The 18901-nt window shown below is 47.2% G+C and overlaps 1 protein-coding gene across 2 annotated transcripts in view; it reads left to right on the forward strand.

Moving 5' to 3' along the window:
• Window positions 1–18901, forward strand: part of LOC128764752 (cell migration-inducing and hyaluronan-binding protein-like) — a 97342-nt gene that overhangs the window by 15448 nt on the left and 62993 nt on the right. For both annotated transcript variants that reach the window (XM_053874853.1, XM_053874843.1), the window contains exon 2: window positions 13793–13847. The gene's annotated coding sequence lies outside the window, so the exon portion shown is untranslated. The remainder of the gene's footprint in view (window positions 1–13792; window positions 13848–18901) is intronic.

Consider the following 18901-nt stretch of genomic DNA (forward strand, 5'->3'; position numbering starts at 1 on the left):
TACGTACTACAGTGTTTCAAATCGTTTTATCGGATCCGTGTGGAACGCTTTGTTTTTACAGCACCATTTTTTAAACCAGGACGGTTAGTGGTTAGACCGATGACGTGGTGCTGCTCCATCTGTTGCTCTCACTCTTCATCCTTTCTTCATAAGACCTCGCGCTACTTGTGCGGAGAGCTCTGTTTCATGAGGCTTCATGAAACAGTAGGTGACGCTGGCAGTTTTAAAACGATATATGGTTTTAGGAGTTTGAAGCCAAAGATTTTAGAGCAAAAAGTGCCATCTAGTGGGCCCTGAAAATCAGGACACTGTTTCATGAAGCCTCACCAGTGAAACACTACTGACCACTGTATATTGACCCCCTGGTTGTCTAGTTCTGAATCAGGTGTATTTGCTGTCTTGGAAAATTGTCCAGGTCTGAGAGATGAGCAACAGGAAGCTCACAAGATCTGGTTTTTAGTTCCAGTTGAAGGGCCATTATTTACAGGCTGTGCTGTAACAGTTGGATCCCCACAAGTGAAGTGTTTCAGCGAACCTCCAGGCTGCTTGGTGGCAGCAGCTCTGGCCACCCACCACAGTACTGAGCCCTCAGCTGACTGTAAATAACTCCACTTAATGGATTTGTCCTATTAAAGACTAGGATCATGCGCTGGGTCAAATGCAAGCAACGTTAATGCGTTTGCTGGACTTTAAAACCTCCTTCCTCCAACACCTCTGTGAAGATGAAGAGGAGTCAGACATTCCTGTGTCCGTCCAACACTAACAGTCTGAGAAACACATCCTCTCTGGCTGCAGCTGGGCTCAGGCAGGTGGTGGCCCGCTCACTTAGCAGCATTGTTTTCCATTTGTCAACAGGCCGGCCATTTTAATTCGCATTGAGAGGTGGGGCACCTGCTGTTCGCACAGCACTGAGGAGCACGGAGACACCTTCGACTGGCCTGGGGCTCTGGGAACCTTATATTTACTCAAGAGCGAGTGTGTTCATGATGCCATTTAGAAACAATACTACCATAAATATAAATTATAATATAAATGCACGTCACAATTTCCCACAGACATTTGGTCAACGTGTCTTTTTGGATTTATAAAGAGCATTATTCACTCTGTGTAAATATACCAAGCAGTTGAGCCAGAACAGGTTCTGACAGTAATATTTGGGGGCTAAATAGTTTCAGCGATTGAGAGCCTGTATTATCACAGACCAATGTGACACAGATGCAGCAGGAGAGAGATTAAATAACCAATATCCAACTTCTTTCCCTGCAGTTTTACAGCACAGGACGACCATCTATGGCATAGATGGTGTTGTTCCAGTATCTACAATCCTCCAGAGCTATACTGAGAGAGCGCTAACATGTTAGCACAGAGCTAACCAGCGTGAAACTCTGGCAAAAGAGGCTTTTGAGGCCACACTTCCCATGTGTCTGGCCTTTCTAGCCAAGTGACTTCATATGGATCTATATCATGAATGCGATCTGTGGTGCGTTTGCTAGATGGCGCTGTGGAGTGACAGTTGGCTGCCCGATGCTAGCATCAGCTACGTGGATCCAGCAACCAGTCCTTGGTCTACATTTAACAATAGTTGGAGTTTGAACATAGAAGCTAGTCACGAGTATTAAACATGAAGCAGAAAAGGTCACGGGTCCGCACAAACATAGCTTCCTGAATTCCCGCTTCAGAAAACTTTCAAGCCAAAGATGAGCTTGGCCTGAAGAGTGGAAAGCCTGAAGCAGCGGTAAGGCCGTGTGAAAGCCGTCACTGGGCCTGGACAGGTGTAGCAGCTGCGGACGTCCCACATATTGAATGTGCCGTCTTGCTAAGCTCTGCTCTGTTTGCCTGGCCTTTCTGGTTTGTGTCTCCTCCGTCCCCTCTGGAGTTGTCTAATCCTCAGAACTAATCCACATCAATTCAAGAGCCGCCGCGCAGCACAATTCATTAAAGATGCTGGCCTCAGGCCTGAATCTTCATTTAATGGGAGCTTTTTTTCCACTCCACAATGGCAGATACGCATTTGTTTCCAAATTCTGTTGATGGTTTATATGGGTGTCATCCCATCCTCCCTGACGACAGAGGTCAGAGCTGGGTCGTGACTTATTTGTTTTGCTGTGCTAATTCACAAAAAATGAGAAGGAAGCAGCGGAGGACTTTGGATTCATTTTTCATCCAAGAAACTGCAGGTGATGGGTCCAGTGTGGAGGCAGGAGGGCCAGGATTCACGCTGTTAGCTAAGCTAGCATTGAGAGAAATGCATATGTTTTGTTAGGATCTTGTGGGTTTATTGACTGTTTGACAGTTTTTAGTTGGATGTTTCAAACAGGATCACGGTAAAATGCGTTAATTTTAAAAATAAGTGCACAAGACGCGGATCACGGGGCCATAAAAGGCCACTCGCCACAGAAAAAAAGTTTTATGATCGACACTCAAAACTCACATTCATGCAGTGAAAAATGCTCCGTGTGGAAAACAAAATGTTTGGACACAATTAACCTACATAACTTTAGAAATGTTTGTCTTAAAAATAGTGAATCAAAAATAATAATAAGGTTTTTAGGGGAAAAACACGTGACACAGAAAACCTACAACAAATATGCCCAGTATTCAGTCGCTCTGAAGCTCTCCACAACTGCTGCAAGTGTGAACGTAGAACTCTTCATTTCCTGATGGATATGACTTTGCGTCGCCGCAGTACAAGCTCTGTAATTTGTGCGACATTTATGGAAGATTCCTAATAGGTCTTTAAAAAAAACGGAAAGAATCTGGAAGCAGTTTTCCAATGACTGGCAGCGTTTCACGGGCCGTCCTTAAGTTTTGAGATTTCCACTGCTCTTCATCTGGATCCCTGAGCCTCTTTCCATCTGTCACTGTCGGCCTGCTCCTGAATCCCTCTGGCTCAGCTCGTGTTTACGAGGCTCACCGCAGAATCGCTCCGCGAGGATGTTTTGATAGCTCCAGAAGGATCACTGAAGTGTCACTGGGAGACGCGCCATCCTTCAATAGCTCCTGGAGGTGATCTGCTGTGTGTCTCATGTTGGTGGTCAGACACCAGAGGCCTGGAAGATAGACCGTATACACAGGTTTGCATTACCACACTTGGCTCAGGTAGAGGCTCCTGTTGCGCCGCATCATTTGGATTGTTGTGAGTGAGTTTGTTGGGTGCCGTGATGCATTGCAGATGTTGTTGTTTGAGAATGGTTTGATCCCTGAATGAGACGGAGTCCAGCTCTTGGTGTGTGTTGTTCAATAGAGTCTGGGTCGCGTGGGCTGATGGGGTTGGAGCCATGCCAAGTACAAAGAACACGACTTTCCACTTGACTCTGCCATGTTGGTTTGTATCTCAGCAACACTTTGTAACAGCCAAACTGTTCCTCATGAGGAGCAAGGGAAGCGCTTCAAGGCCCGTGCAGAACAGCCCAGACCCAGAGGAAAAATCTAATTTTCTTCACATAGACAGCTTGTATACTAAGGTCGTGGTTCAAATAAATGATGGCACGTTGTTATAGCTCCTGAAAGTGAAAGTGTGTACTGTTGTTTTGTCGACCATGTCCTCACTGTCCAACCCATACTCCTCCTACTGATGAGGCTTCATGAAACAGTGTCCTGATTTTCAGAGGCCACCAGATGGCGCTGTCTGCTGTAAAATGTTTGGACTTGAACAACTCATTCAATGAAGCCTCACATAATTTCTAAACCAGGAGCGCCATCTAGTGGCCTCTGAAAATGAGGGCACCGTTTCATCCACCCATCACTACATTAGACGCAACAATATGGCGGCCAGTAGAAGAAAAAAAAGCAGGAAATTAGGTCACAAGTACCGTAATGTCTGGACTATAAGCCGCTGCTTTTTTCTGGCGGTCTGAACCCCGCGGCTTATACAGTGACTGGATGTTTCCAGACTAAAGAGCCTCATGCTGCCAAAATATTGAGCCTCCTCACATCAATCCCATGACATCACAGGCGTGTTATTGACCTTAAAGCGCTCAAAATGTGCTGTTTTCACCCGCGTGTCTGCAGCTCCGCCCACAGAGCCGATCTCCTGGAGGAGCGGAGACGAGAAGCAGCAGCTGAGACCGGCTGTGGTGTCGGAACTTGGGACACATTTTGAGCGCTTTAATGTCAATAACAGATGTGAGGAGTTGATGATTCCAGTTCAGAACATTGGCCAGTTTGTTTCATGAGTCAGTCTCCATGCTGGAGCCCGTTTTCCAAACTAGTTTAGAAGCGATCCTCGTGCGTTTTTAAGCCTTTCTACGGTGCAGACAGCACCACTGCACCCACAGCGGCTTATGTAGGAACAAGACCTGTTTACCTTCTTAAATGTAGTGGGCGGGGCTAATATTCATGTGCCCTCTATAGCCTGGGATTCATGTTCAATTCCATGAAAGCAGGCTCCATACTGACCACTCAAAAGTGGCTCCTAGACAAGGAATCCCTACAGATGCCCCTGGTGTAATGTCCATCTGTCAGTCGCTGAAGCACCGTGGAACTGGAGCCACGCTTGGCTCCACAGTCCTAACTCCTCCCCTGAGCAGCCCCACAGGCCAGAGGTCACATCAGCGGTGACACACCTGCGTCCGTCTGTCCGTCCGTCCTCCTCGCAGCACTAACAGACGATCATGTTCAAAGCTCAGGTAGAAACATAGTGCAGATCCAATCAGCAGAGCCCTCAGCAGGAGCCTCTTAATGGAGGGAAAAGAGCCTTGGCTGAGTGTTGACCAGGCACCACACGCCCGCTCAGCAATTACCTGCCGCCCAACGTTTAGTGCGTTTGAATGGACGTCTTTGTGCGACTGAGAAGCTGTTGTCCAGACAAAGGAGCAGGAGGGAGCGGCCGCGTGCGACTGAAGGCCGTGGCAGCTGCGGGCGGATTCTAAGCTTCTCAGTTGGAGCTGCTTCTATCCCTGTTGCTCTTTAATAAAGCTCCTGAACCTGCTGCCTCAAGTGAGGTCTGGTGCCGCAGGGATCTTTCACTGCTGCTCCATCTGACAGCATCATCAGCTGCTGCCCACACTGGACCTGATCCAAGCCTGAAACTGAACTATAGATGTTTTTAGTCGACACAAACCCTCACCTCTAATAGCTGTTACCTGTGAACAAGCGATAATGTTGAAGGCTGCTCTGCATTTTCGCATTAATAAAAAAAAAAACTGATGGAAATATTTGTCTGGGGTAGAGAAGTATTGACGAGGTTTCATGAAACAGTGTTCTGATTTCCAGAGGCCACCAGATGGCGCTGTCTGCTGTAAAATAGTTTAGACGTGAACAACTCATTCAATGAAACCTCAGACCATTTCTAAACCAAGAGTGCCATCTAGTGGCCTCTGAAAGTTAGGACACCGTGTGTATAGGGATACTGTTTCATGATACCTCATCCGACCATCACTGGTGTGTGGGAGGTTTGGACCTCGCTGGTTGTGGATATATAAGACCCTCTGCTGCCTGGTGTCTGTCTCACTGGCCTCATACGTGTCCTGCGCTACCCTCATATACTTCTCTGAAGCTCCTGACTTGCTCGTATAGTACCTCGCTTCCCCTCCAGGAGCTCTGTCCTGCTTTCTCCAGATCCACAAAGACACTGTGCAGCTCCTTCTGAGCCCCTCTGTCCTTCTCCATCAACATCTTCCAAGACAGCAGTGGTGGTGTTCAGCATGAAACCATCCTGCTTCTCACTGATGCTGACTTCACCTCACAACTCTTTCTACACGTTGGTTGGTTTGACTGGTCAGTTGATCCTCCTGTAGTTGCTATAGTTCTGAGGAGCTCCAGAGACTTCCTCTCTTCCTACGACTTCTGGTTAGTGATGGGTCGATGAGGCTTCATGAAACAGTGTCCTGCTTCTCGGAGGCCACCAGATGGCGCTATCTGCTGTAAAATGTTTGGACTTGAACAACTCAATGAACCCTCACATCATCTCTAAACCAAGAGCGCCATCTAGTGGCCTCTGAAAATGAGGACAGGTTTCATGAAGCCTCATCGACCCGTCACGACTTCTGGCTCTTCGTCCTGAACAGCGCAGGACCACTTCCCCCTCTTCCTGCCCTCTTTTATTCTGCTTCTCTCCTCCGCTACACTCCACCATCCAGTCCTCTTTTTCTCCTCTGTTTCCTGGATCACACCTCTTTGTAGCAGTTTCCATCAGCACTTTTGCTGTACTCCCCTCCCCTTCTCTGGTACTTCTTCCTGACCACCCAGAGCCTGACTTCACCGCTCCCTGAACTCTGAATGACACCTTCCCTCCCTCACCTCCCGCCATTAAATCATATAAAACATGGGCCTGTAACCGACGATGGTGATATTTTTCTCTGCGATTATCGCTCACATGTTGTCTCTCTCTGCCTCACTGAGCCGACGGAGGCTGGTGAAGAAGGAAGAGGAGGCTAGTGGCGAGCGAAGCCCAGCTCCATGCAGCTGCTGCAGCTCTCCGTAAAGAAACTTGCTTCTTCAGAGGGCTCATGACAGCTGGGAGATGAAATCCATTTATTGTTGCCTGAAGTTAAAGTTCAATTTTACGCTTCGACTAGGCTGCTTTGCTAAAAGTGTGAGCAGGAAATACCTTGGTGAGCCGCGACCGCCGCGCGACTCAGAGGTGGGTCTAGACTGGAATGGATCACATTATCAGGGAGAAATCTGCACACTTCCACTGGACTCTCCAAGGCACGCACCTGAGCCTTTATGAGTTCCTTCACATGGATGTTGGACAAGGTGTTTAAGTCGTGGCACCTGGAAAAAAAGTGAGTTACGAGGAATGCGCAAACGACAGCAACAAATAAAGGACTTTACAACTTCCACATGGTTGACGTTAAATCATCGCAGTCCCGACTCATTTCATGTGAATATTTTGGATCTTTGAATTCAAATAAGACCATTGTATTTTCATTTTTCTGGCATCTTCTTCTTTAGCAGCAACAGCATTGTTGTGTCAGTGAGAGGGATGGAAGGGGAACTAGCGTGATTCCGAACAGCTAAATTGGAAGGTGTGTTCCCCCAGGACGACGGACCCTATTAACCGGCAGAATTGACTGGACCTGTAGGTTACGTTTTACGTGTGCATTTTTTTCAGTCTGATTTCTGGAGCAGTGTAGATGCTAATGAAAACCCTGCAGGGGGAAACCTACAGTAGGTGGAGGTGGCAATGCAAACGTCTGCCCTGCAGCAGACATGAAATGAAAATGGAAGGGGGCGTTGGGGGGGGGGTGGGATGGATGGTTAAATGGAAAAACAAATGTTGCCGAGTGGATAAACAGGCGTCTTCTTGTTGAGATGGTTTCAGAGTCAGAGGGATCCATGGACTAAATGAGACCCACAGATACTGTGACAGTTCAACAGGTCATGAAGCAACGTTGCTTGTCATATTTTGAGGGACAGAGCTGACTTGAAAAAATGACATTGGATCTTCAGGTTTCCCACTGACAGAATGGGAGCCTGTGTTATCACTCTGCCAGAAACAGCACGTCAGGTAAACATGGTCACAGCAACTCTTTCTGAGAGCAGCTCACAGACAGATGCCCCTCGACGTGCACTTCCAGACGACCCCGCGCTCGCTCTTCCTGCTTCCTTAGGAATGTTGGATGGAGCCATCGCTCTCACTCTTTCATATTCAGTCTAGTTTCACTTTGTTTTTGCCAGAATTTCCAAGTCCAGACTCCAGGATGGGGGAGCGGGTTGATGCGAGGACAGCCAGCACCACGCAGCTCTCGGTTGAGCCCGGTGTCAGCGCTTAGAACAAAGTGGCGAATTAACTTTGGAATTAGAGTCAGCGCACACCGAGCTGATGTGACGGCTTCGTGTTCTGATTATTGCCGAGTTATTCATGAGGTTACTGTCCCGCTGTCACTCAGATATGCTTCAGATATGGCGTGAGTGAAGAGTGGTTGTCATGGAAGCGGCTGTTTATTCTCGTAGCGTGTGCCGTGTTACTCACCACAAAGCTTTTTCGGCAGCTGCATTTGTTTGCTTCTAATGGATCTGGCACGGTGCCGGCAAGGCTGGGCATTAAATCCCAGACTGGCCGGTGAGTCGTCCAGACCTGGCACTCCGCACCAGCCGAGGGGGAGTTCAGCTCCTCCACTGACCTAGTCTGACCGGAGGCATTTGCTCAGTGGTGAAGTTAACAAACGTAGTCGTCTGTGACACACTCCATTTCAATATTTTATCCCCCATTCTTTTTTCATTTTGGGGAAAAAAAGCAGAGGTCATTTTGTCTGTGTAGACGTCCATTTAGGACAATGCATTTCTCCGGTACTTTTAACCTCCGACTGGTATGAGGAGCTGCTGCTTGGAGAGCAACATGGCAGTCACATGTCACTGCACTGCCAGTGACTTGACAAGCTCCAATGGAAACTTGACGTTATGAAAGACGACGTACAATTGAATCACTGAAATAAAAAGGCTTTCATGGGCCTGTGATGGCAAAATGTGTTGTTAATGTTCAGACAAGGGCAGATGTTAGGGCTCAGAAATAGAAGCACAGCACAGCAAAGTGACTCTCAGAGAGCTCTGGACTCTCGCAGAGTAATACCATCATTTCTGGACTATAAGATGCTACTGTTCTTTCGTGGTCTGAACCCTGCAGCTTATACAGCGACGCGGCTAATATATGGATGTTTCCAGGCTAAAGAGCCTCATGCTGCCAAAATATTGAGCCTCTTCACATCAAACCCATGAGATCACAGGCGTGTTATTGATCTTAAAGCGCTCAAAATGCTCTGTTTTCTCTGCCGCCCACAGAGCCGATCTCCTGGAGGAGCGGAGACGAGAAGCAGCAGCTGAGACCGGCTGTGGTGTCAGAACTTGGGACACATTTTGAGCGCTTTAATGTCAATAAAAGATGTGAGGAGTTGATGATTCCAGTTCAGAACATTGGCCAGTTTGTTTCATGAGTCGGTCTCCATGCTGGAGCCCGTTTTCCAAACTAGTTTTAAAGTGATCCTCATGCATTTTTAAGCCTTTCTACGGTGCAGACAGCACCACTGCACCTGCGGCTTATAGAGCACTCTGTGGGAACAAGATCCGTTTTCCTTCTTAAACTTAGTGGGTGGGGCTAATATTCTGGGGCAGAATTTAGGGTTATTGCCTTGTCATGAGCCGCAATGAAGGCGCTGTAAACACTTGGTTATGAATGTAGAATGTCTTGGAACAACAGGTGGTGACACATCCGTCCGTAAAGAATCCAACTGAACCAGCTAATACTGAACTAAAGAGACTAAGCGAGCGTCAGAACTGGAGTTGTTGCCTTGCATCAGAGCAGACACAAGGCTTTTAAATTGTTAATAGGCTTTTTTAATCGGCTGTCTCCTGCTCTGGATTGTCCCTGTCTGACCTTTGCTGGCATCAAGCCTGTGCTCACTCCCTTTATTGGAGCTTGTGCTCCCCAGGTTTTGATTCTATTCTTATACGGCAAACATTTTCAAGTGCTGCTGTTTTGGTTTTGTTTTTCCAACCCAGAAAAATGTTCCGTTATATTTCCCCGGCGTGTTAGGGCAGGTTCCGGACCCAGATGAAGCCCAGGGTAATGTCATCTGGATCATGCTGGAGCCGGTGCGCTCATGTGCAAGTGTTGACAGAGCACTGAATTGAGGATTAAACCTGTGAAATGACAACAATGCAATGGAAGGTATTTTCAACTATAGCCCAGAAGAGGAATAACACATATTTACTAGCCTGAGCTAAAAGCTACTGCGCCATAATTACTAGGTGGAGGGTGAAGAGAAACATCTGGCTGAGGGAGCGCGTCTACAGCAGGTGTGAGGTGAATGACTTTCAGGTATTTTTCCTGCTTCATTCAGTCCTGAGAATACACACTATTGCTTTGTTGGGTTGTTTTTGTCTGTGGACTCCCTCAAAAATCATATTAAAAACAAATTATTTTACATTTGGGAATCTAAATGTATCTGACACAACTTGACTATTTTCAGTTTCCTCTCGCAGTTCGGCCATTTGACTCACACATTTTTTACGAGGGGACATGTCATGGAGCGGGTTGCCAGACTTCCCACAGCGGAGCCATTTCTGTATTTGAAAAACGCATTCTATTACATTGCGTTGTCAATTTGAAGCGAAATAATCGTTCAGACAAACTCTACCTGTTGTTTCCGATGGTGCTGTTGCACTGTTCTGACTGTCACACAATTGCCATTCAATTGCTAGACAATTGCCTGGTTTAGTGAGGGGTCGATGAGGTTTCATGAAACAGTGTTCTGATTTCCAGAGGCCACCAGATGGCGCTGTCTGCTTTAAAATGTTCGGACTTGAACAACTGATTCAATGAAGCCTCACATCATTTCTAAACCAAGAGCGCCATCTAGTGGCCTCTGAAAATGAGGACACTGTTTCATCCACCCTGCAATACTGTTTCATGATACTTTCATGACACTTAGCTTTTGATCCAAAGCTAAGTGAGGGTCTGTGCTGAAAGTGTGTCGATAATGAAGCGTCATGTGCACAGCAGGAGCACCACCTCTCACTCAGCGGCCCTGAAACATATTTATCCCGTCACGCTCCCTTAGTGTTTTGCAGTATTCCCAACCCCAGTTGCAGCTCAGAAGGAACTATTTTCCCGTCCAGCTTGCACCAAACGCAGCCTTAATGTAACAGTCGTCACTCATTTGCATGTGCTCTTCAACGTTGGTGCCACACATTTTGTCACGTCATAAATAAAAACATTTCAGGTCTTCATTTTTCCAAGACTGGAGTTACGGTGTCTCACCTCTCATGAATCATCTAGAAAAAAAAATGGAGGGGATTTTACTGCGGGCGAGTTGGCCCGACCAACGGTGCTACTTTTTCACTATGACAAATAGACTCTTGTGTATGTGTTCAGTCGCTGTTTGTATATGTGTGTATGTGCTGTGCGTTCAGTCATTTTTCAGACCATAGAGAAGCTTTTTTGGAGGTGGTCATAATCATAAAAAAAAAGATGTATTGATTTATCTATTTTTAACTGCATTTGTGGTGAACATACTGATAACTGCAGTGTGTTGTCGCACACCTCAGCCTGTGCAGAATAACCCAGAAGAATCCAGCCTTTGTTCCGCGTGTCCATAAAAGACGTGGAAAAGACTCGCAGGGCCACAGTCTTGGCCAGAGAGTCCATCACACTCCCTCTGCACACGCATGTTGGCACAGGTCATTGGAATGTTATTGATATTGAAGGGTTGATGAGGCTTCATGAAACAGTGTCTTGGTTTACAGAGGCCACCAGGTGGCGTTGTCTGCTGTAAAATTTTTGGACTTGAACAACTCATTCAGTGTAACCTCATATAACTTCTAAACCAAGCAAAAGAATTCCGACACTGTTTCCTCAGCCCTGCAATACTGTTTCATGATGCCCCATCCACCGGTCACTAGTCAGGCCACACTAGGACTCTCGCCATGCGACTTGACTCGCTTGATTTTCAGCATTTTAGTGTCTTTAGTGTCTCCTTCCCTTCATTATCAATGGTCTGAAATATTCTTCTGATTCATCTCATCGCTGTGCTTCATTATGAATCCATCCGCGTGACAGATTTGCGAAGCAGAATTGCTCAGCGAGTCGTGGGAAACAAGGACAATTTGGACAGCAGAGTGAACGTGTTGGATAATTCTGGCCGACACATGGAATTAGAAAGTGCGTTTACCCTCCATCTGCTTCTGCGTTCAACAGCCAGTGATGCCTGGTTTGTCATATTGCGAACTCGCTGCGCCGATTATACTTCAGAATAACACTTCATGACAGCGATTCTCTTGCTTTTACATGAATGGCTAAGTGATAAAGCTGGTAATGGACACTGAGACGAGTTAATATTGATGAAGAGTTGCTCCAAAAAGCAATGAAGAAAACAAGGTCAGATACTTTTTTCCCCTGCCAAGAATCCTCACAACATTATTGTATGTAGAGTGAGGCACGTTGTTGTGAAAACCATTTTAGGACATCACTTCATTCTGCCAAATTCTTAAAAAAAAAAAAAAAAATTACAAATTGCCTTTTTAATAATACAAAATGAAAAAGACGACCTTCTAAAATCTAAACTTTCTCACATCCAACCAGTGCGCATTTGCCGGTATAAGATGGGGGTCAGACGGCGAAACAATAATGCTGGGAAAGTGGACTTTTGCGTCGTAGAATGACGCTAAAGAGAGCCTCCCATGTTGCATGTTGATGTATTGGTGTGTCAGTGGAGTCCTGGTGTCCGTGGGGGGGAGGTATGGTGCCGACGGAAATGCTCAAACTAGCGACACGCGTAAAATAGCAACTGACACATGGTTCATGTAGAACTAATCCCAACCCATCCTCACTCCCACCGCGTCACATACTGACATTGGGAAAGTGGACTTTTGTGTCCTATGCTAGACGACAAAGGCAGCCTTCAGCAATGCATGTTGAAGCATTGACGCAAAAAAAATAAACGCTGTGGTTGAGGTAATCCATGCAAAATATCAAACAGACGCGTGTTTTAGTCACGGTGACTTCAGTGCAGGAAGAGAGCCGCGTAGTCAGGTTATAGACAGCAACTGACATCCAGTGTGATTCAGTGAAGAGAGCTGCTGTACATCACAAGGCGCATACGCCGCAGAAGGAAAATGTTCTCTTCGCCCATTGAAACACCTGTGTGTAGCGTTCTACACTCAAGGCTGCCTTTGTTTTCCCAAAGTGTATTATAGTACCTACTTTCCCAATGTCAATAGTTGCTACCGATAGGGACAATACGGGAGCAGTGATGTGAGGAGGAATCCAGTCAAAGACCAGACAGTCCTGCTGTCCTCAGAGCGGTTCTTCCCCACTTCAGTTGTGGTTTTGAACTGTATGAGCGCCTCTTATTAGACACCAACTGCTTGTCCTTACTGACACTTGAGTGCTTCTTCTTTTCTCCCCCATCTAAACGGTGAGCCGCGGAGAGACTCCCCTGATCCGCGCAGCGCCGAAGCTGAGCTTTCAAAGCTGCGTCTGAAGCAGAAGAATGTTTTTGACAAGCGTCAGCCCAGCAGTCTGACAGGAAGGTGTCTGCCAGTCGCTTCAGAGGGAACTAAAGCACCACACCGTTCATCAAAGCTGAAGCGTGGTGACAGTAGACTGTAGAACAGACGCTCACCTTGGTGGGAAACAAAAGAAAGTGAAAGCCACTTGATTTATGTGGTAATGGCTTCTGAGAAAATGTAGTTCTGCTCAGGTTCCTTTGTAGCACTGGTCCAACGCATGACAACCTGAAAGGCAAACGCTGGACCCACTCATTACGTTGATGGCAGGGGGGAGTCAGACAGAGCTTCTCAAAGGTCTTTACGTGAGTCCTGTGTCCACAGTTCTGAGTCCTCCACCTTCACCTCTCTTCATCCCCCTCTCCTGTCCTCTCATCCACCACGTCCAAGAGCCGGGTCCAGCTCTCTCCTCTCCACCTGTCCGAACCATCTGACCTCCCTAACTTTGTCTCCAAACCTCTCTGTTCCTGATCACGTCTAACTTCAAGCCCAAAGAAAACCTGAGCGTCTCCATTTTTCCAGCTTTCATCCGAGCACTTGGTGACATTTAACAGCCCCCTGCTTCACCCCTCCCTCTCTTTTATTACACCTTCACTAGATGAGGAAGATGAAGCGCGAGAGAGGTGTGACTGATGGTGGAAGACAGGTGGGAATGGTCCCCGCGGCCAGTCTAAACCTCTCGCTCTCTTCTGATGGCTTCATTGCCTGTGATTAGAGGAACAGTTGAGAGCGACCAGCGATTCGCTTTGAGTTTCTCATGCTCAGAAACGCGACGTTTAGTTTGTGCGTTCAAGGTTCGACTGCTGTGGTGGGGCTGATTTTGCGCTTCTTGTTGTCCTTGCAGATGACAGCTGGAGATCCAGTTCAGGGTCACGACTGACAGCAGGAATCATCTTCAGGTGAGTTGGTTTTTCTGACTCGTTTTCTGACACAACGTGTGTGTGTGGGGGCATGTTTTGCCATACAAGCCACCGTCTTGTGAGGACGTTCTAGCCTGTCCTCACTAGGTTTCGAAGGTTAAAACATCAATAAAGTAGTTTATTAAATGACAATAAATAACAATGTATGTCAATGACGGTCCTAACTAAGACAGGAGGACAAAAGTGGATGTGGGTGTGTGTGTGTTCGCTTGTTTATACTGCTGCGTGGGGACCGATTTTTGACAACGCGCTATCCTCGTCGGGACCTTATGTCTTTGTGCGGAGGTCCAAACCTCAATTTGAGGATGAAGACTTCAAAATAACTGTGTCATTCTAACTGGGTTTCAGTCTGGTTCAGAGTCCTGGCTCAGGTGAGCCATGTGTTTTGGATGGTTGGGTTCTGGGGAAGAAGCTGGGGAAAGGGTCTTGGCAATGAGAAACCTGACCCCATTCATGCCCCCACAGGAATAGCCATACAGACGTGTGTGTGTGTTTAAGCATATCCATTCTTCATGCTTGGAAAAACACCCCCTTGTGGTGCCCTTTTGCCGGACCCCACAAGGTTAACCTTCAATTTGAGGATGAAAACTTCAGAATAACTGGGTCATTGTAATTGGGTTAGTCCTGGTTAAGGTTTGCCATTAGAGTGAGAGGCCGGGGAAAGGGTTATGGCAAGGAGAGGACGGACGTGTGTGTAAGTGCATGCATGCATCTGGTCGCTGGAGCCTCACAGCTGCATTATAGTGTTGACCGACAGGGAGAGAGACCAACATCGGCCCATGTGCTGTTAAGTGCTGGTTATGGCAGAGAAATTGTTGCAGATCTACTGTGGTTTAGTTTGAAGGCTAGATGGGTCGTGCTGCTTCACACTTTTTAGCGTGAGTGATGTCCAGTAATGGGACTTCACTGGGTAAAACCTCTCCGATAAAGGCCATCAAAGGTACTTTAAAGTCCATCCAGCAGTTTTCCAGTACAGAGCGCCGCTCAAAGTAGCTCGCAATGATGTGCCTGACGTCAACGCTGAGGTAATGTACCGTCGAAATGCCACCCGCCGAGCCCCTTCGCTGCCCCTGACGCCGGCAAGTGCACTCTAACTGTGGCACATTTGATGGCCTGAGTGGGACGCGGCGCAGCGAGCGTCCGGCAGATTGACCTTCAGAGGGTTTCAAGACAGCAGGCCATTACACGACAAGCTCCCCGACTGGACTTCTGAGGCAGCTCCTCTCATAGAGTCAGGTGGGAGTTGGTTCTGCTGTCAGCTCCTCATTTGGATGATGGGGAGACGGTGCCGTCCAGATCAGTGGGTTCAGCCTTCACGTACCAGACCATTTCATTTTTCCTGTCATGGTGTGTGATGTCAGTTAAATAAATACAGCTACATATATTTAATATTAAAAAATATGACTGGAGTGATCCATCAGTGTCTGCAAGTGGTGATGGGTCGATGAGGCTTCATGAAACAGTGTCCTTATTTCCAGTGGCCACCAGATGGCGCTGGATGCTGTAAAGTGTTTGGACTTAAACAGCCCATTCAATGAACCCTATCATTTCTAAACCAAGAGCGCCATCTAGTGGCCTCTGATAATGAGGACGCTGTTTCATCCACCCTGCAACACTGTTTCATGAAGCCTCACCTACCCAACACTAGGAGGAAGTACACTGAATTTGCTGATATGCTGTGCTTATTAACATTGTTTTCATATTTCATCACATTAATGCTGCAGTAACAAATCGTCCAGATCAATAACTTTCAACTTTCAGTTTGCGCGTCCACACCAGTGTCATAACGCATTGGTGGTGAGCTGCGACGCCGCTGTGTTTGCCCTTTCAGCTGCCTCCTGCTTGCAGGCATGCAGGGAAGAGATGTGGATGCTTACGGACAAGCAGGTGAGCAGTCGGCAGGCCTGGCTGCACGTGTGTCATGGAGAAAAGTGCTGCCTTCAGAGAAGGGTGCGGGGGGCTGGAGCAGGTGGAGACCGCTGCCTGAGGTGATCTGAGACACAAGAGTAGCAGCTGGATCAGTAGAGAGTCGCTCTGACACAAGGACAGGAAGCAGAGTTGGCCGAGTTGACAGTAACCAAGAAGGACAAGGTGAGAAAGAGAGGGACAGTTTGGAGACAAGAATGATGGAGATGGAGGAAGAGGGAGGCAGTTGTTGAGGTTCACGGATGAGATATAAGAGGACGTGAGGAGGAGAGGTGTGACTGGGGAGGATGATCAAGCCACACTGACTTGCTATGTGCAACAGATACTTGTGCTGTTGACAAGTGGCTTTGTACTGTTTCTACTACGCTCAAATATGATTCAAGCCCAGCTTAGAAGTGACACACTGTAATACCATCATTTCCAATACTGTTAAGAATAGCTGGGGTAACTGAAAATATCCCGATAAGTTATATGAGACGCAAAGAAACCTAAAATAACTGAGTGCACCTCACTTCAGTTCTGAGACCGCAGGGTATTAGAGCACTCTACAACAGCTGTAATGTCATTGGTCTGCTGTGACAAGGCTCAGTCTTCGCGGCATGAAGCTACTTTGACTGTAAATATCCACATGTAGCGATCAACGACGGTCGACTGGGCTGCACAGCATCATGGGAAGTCGCCGAAGCTGAGTTGTTGTTGAGAGCGATGGCACCTTGTTGCTCGGTGGAGCTGCTCTGATATAGTGGCAGGTGAAGATGACTTGCTTGAACACAGCATGGCCCGACGGTTTGTCAAGTTGAGTGTGACATTATGGTCTCCTTTGTTCCAATACTTGTTCGTGATCAAAGGAATGCATAAACACTGCATTATATTCCATTATCTTAAACATATTGAACATATTACCAAGATAAATCAGATTTAAAAAAGGTCACTTTAACGTTGTGAAGGGTGAATGAGGCTTCATGAAACAGTGTCGTGATTTTCAGAGGCCACCAGATGGCGATGCCTTCTATATAGATTTGGACTGGAACAACTCATTCAATGAAGGCGCAGATCATTTCTAAACCAAGAGCGCCATCTAGTGGCGTCTGAAAATGACAAGACTGTTTCATCAACCCTGCTAGGGGTCAAACTAATACAAAGTGATGTGGAACCATCTTGTCACGCCGCTAGCAAGGAGCAGAGTACGATACTCCACCAGTTCTTGAAGTCACCAACTGACAGTCACACATGTAGAGGACAGGAGTGATATTGTCAAACATGCTCAAGTCATTCTATTTAGTCCTGACTTTCATGGTGTGTTTGTGTGGGACACATCCAAACAAACAGAGGTAGTACTGTACACACGTCAGTAGAATGTCAACCCATTTGCAGTTTTGCTTCTCAGCAGTGACAAGCTTCCGCCCTCTAATGTGTAACAGTCACGTCCCCCTAATTTGCAGGTAACCTTGTTAGGAGCCGCTCCACGTGTGTGCTGTACCTGAAGGTTTGCGGTGTTTCCACGCGGCACGTGCGCCTCATGGGGTTCCTGATGCGGTCCTTCTGCAGCCGTATCATGTTCCCTCAGAGGTCCTTCCAGGGGGCTGTCTCTCGAGGGCTGGTGAAATAACTCTGACTCCTGTTGGCTGTGGAGTCACTGCAGAATACGCTGCTCCTTTTACCTGAGGGGGGCAAAGATTATCATCTCACATGTCATCTCTGTTCCTGCTTGTGGAGTCAACTCTGCTGATCCATGGGGCTACAGCCACGAACAAAACATGTGTGCTGTTATAGGGTTCTCAAATGTAGTCATGGTCAAGATGTGGCCAGAATGTGCACATTCCTCATCTGCCCTTGAGCCTTCCTCCAGTTGGGCATGGAACCAGGCACACGTGCAGATGACACCCTCTCAAGGAGCCACCTCACTGGCTTCTCTGGACGTAGAGAAATGGGTTTTACTTTGAGCCACTTCTCAAGGGAGAACCCATCCTCACTCCCATGGCGCCATATCTTGACGTTGGGAAAGTGGACTTTTGCGTCCTTCGGCGTCGCATGTGGACGCATTAGGGTTTCAACTGAAGAACATGAACGTGACTCCTAGCAGGGCAAAACGCATCAGCCACATGCAGTACTACAATATAAACACAGTACCAAGTGACATCTACTTGTAGTGATGTGACAACATGGGACAAAATAGTCACTATTGGACGTTTTGGGAGTGTAGATTGTGTTTCCCAGAAAAGAAGAAAACTGCGTTCCATGTCTCCCATTTAAAAAAGACAGTCCTCCACCTGAAAGCGTCTCGTGTCTCATGGTAACACATCATTTCTGCGTCTTGTCTGCTGGAAATGTGGACCAGTTAGCGCCGCCGCTCAGCTAATGAGAGATATAAAACAGTAATAGCAATCCACACAATAAGCATCATGGAATCTGTGGCTTAATGGGTGCTACATTTTAGCGCCATGCTGTGGTGTGTGTGTGTGTGTGTGTGTGTGTGTGTGTGTGACAGAGATCAGACACTGTTGGCCTTGAGAATGCAGGACAGTCCAGACACCATTATTCAGCCCTGATGGATGGATACTGTGAACCCAAACTGTAGTCCAGGAGGATGAACGGAATGAACTGTATGGCTTCAATGTTTTTGACTAAAAAACTGAACTAGCATTTTAGCGTACAGCATCTCTGTGGTTCACCTCCATCTCAAAACACAGGAGAGACTCTGGTTGGAAGTCGCCTGGTTCTTCCTGCACGAATTTGAATTTATTTTCCATCAACCACACGTATTTAAAGCTCCTGCGAGCCACGTTAAATGTCTCAGGGGGCCACATTTGGCCCGTGAGCTGAGAACACGCGCTGTAAGCGCAGGGAGTGATGATGGCGATAATAAAAGTCTGTCATCTTCCCCGGCTTATTTGCACAGTACGGCTTCACGTCTTCTTCTTCTTTCTCTTTTGGCTTCTTCCTTCTTCATCCTTCTGCATCTCACCCTGTCCTCTGCCTCCTCTTCTCTCAAACCTACAGACCTCATGTCCTCCTTCACCACCTCCATCACCTTCTGCCTGGCAGTTCCAACCTCAACATCTTCATCTACCAATGTACTGGCTCTCTCTCTCTCCTCTGTACATGTC

Source organism: Synchiropus splendidus, chromosome 1, assembly GCF_027744825.2.
Source record: "Synchiropus splendidus isolate RoL2022-P1 chromosome 1, RoL_Sspl_1.0, whole genome shotgun sequence".
In the NCBI taxonomy this organism is placed as follows: domain Eukaryota; kingdom Metazoa; phylum Chordata; class Actinopteri; order Syngnathiformes; family Callionymidae; genus Synchiropus; species Synchiropus splendidus.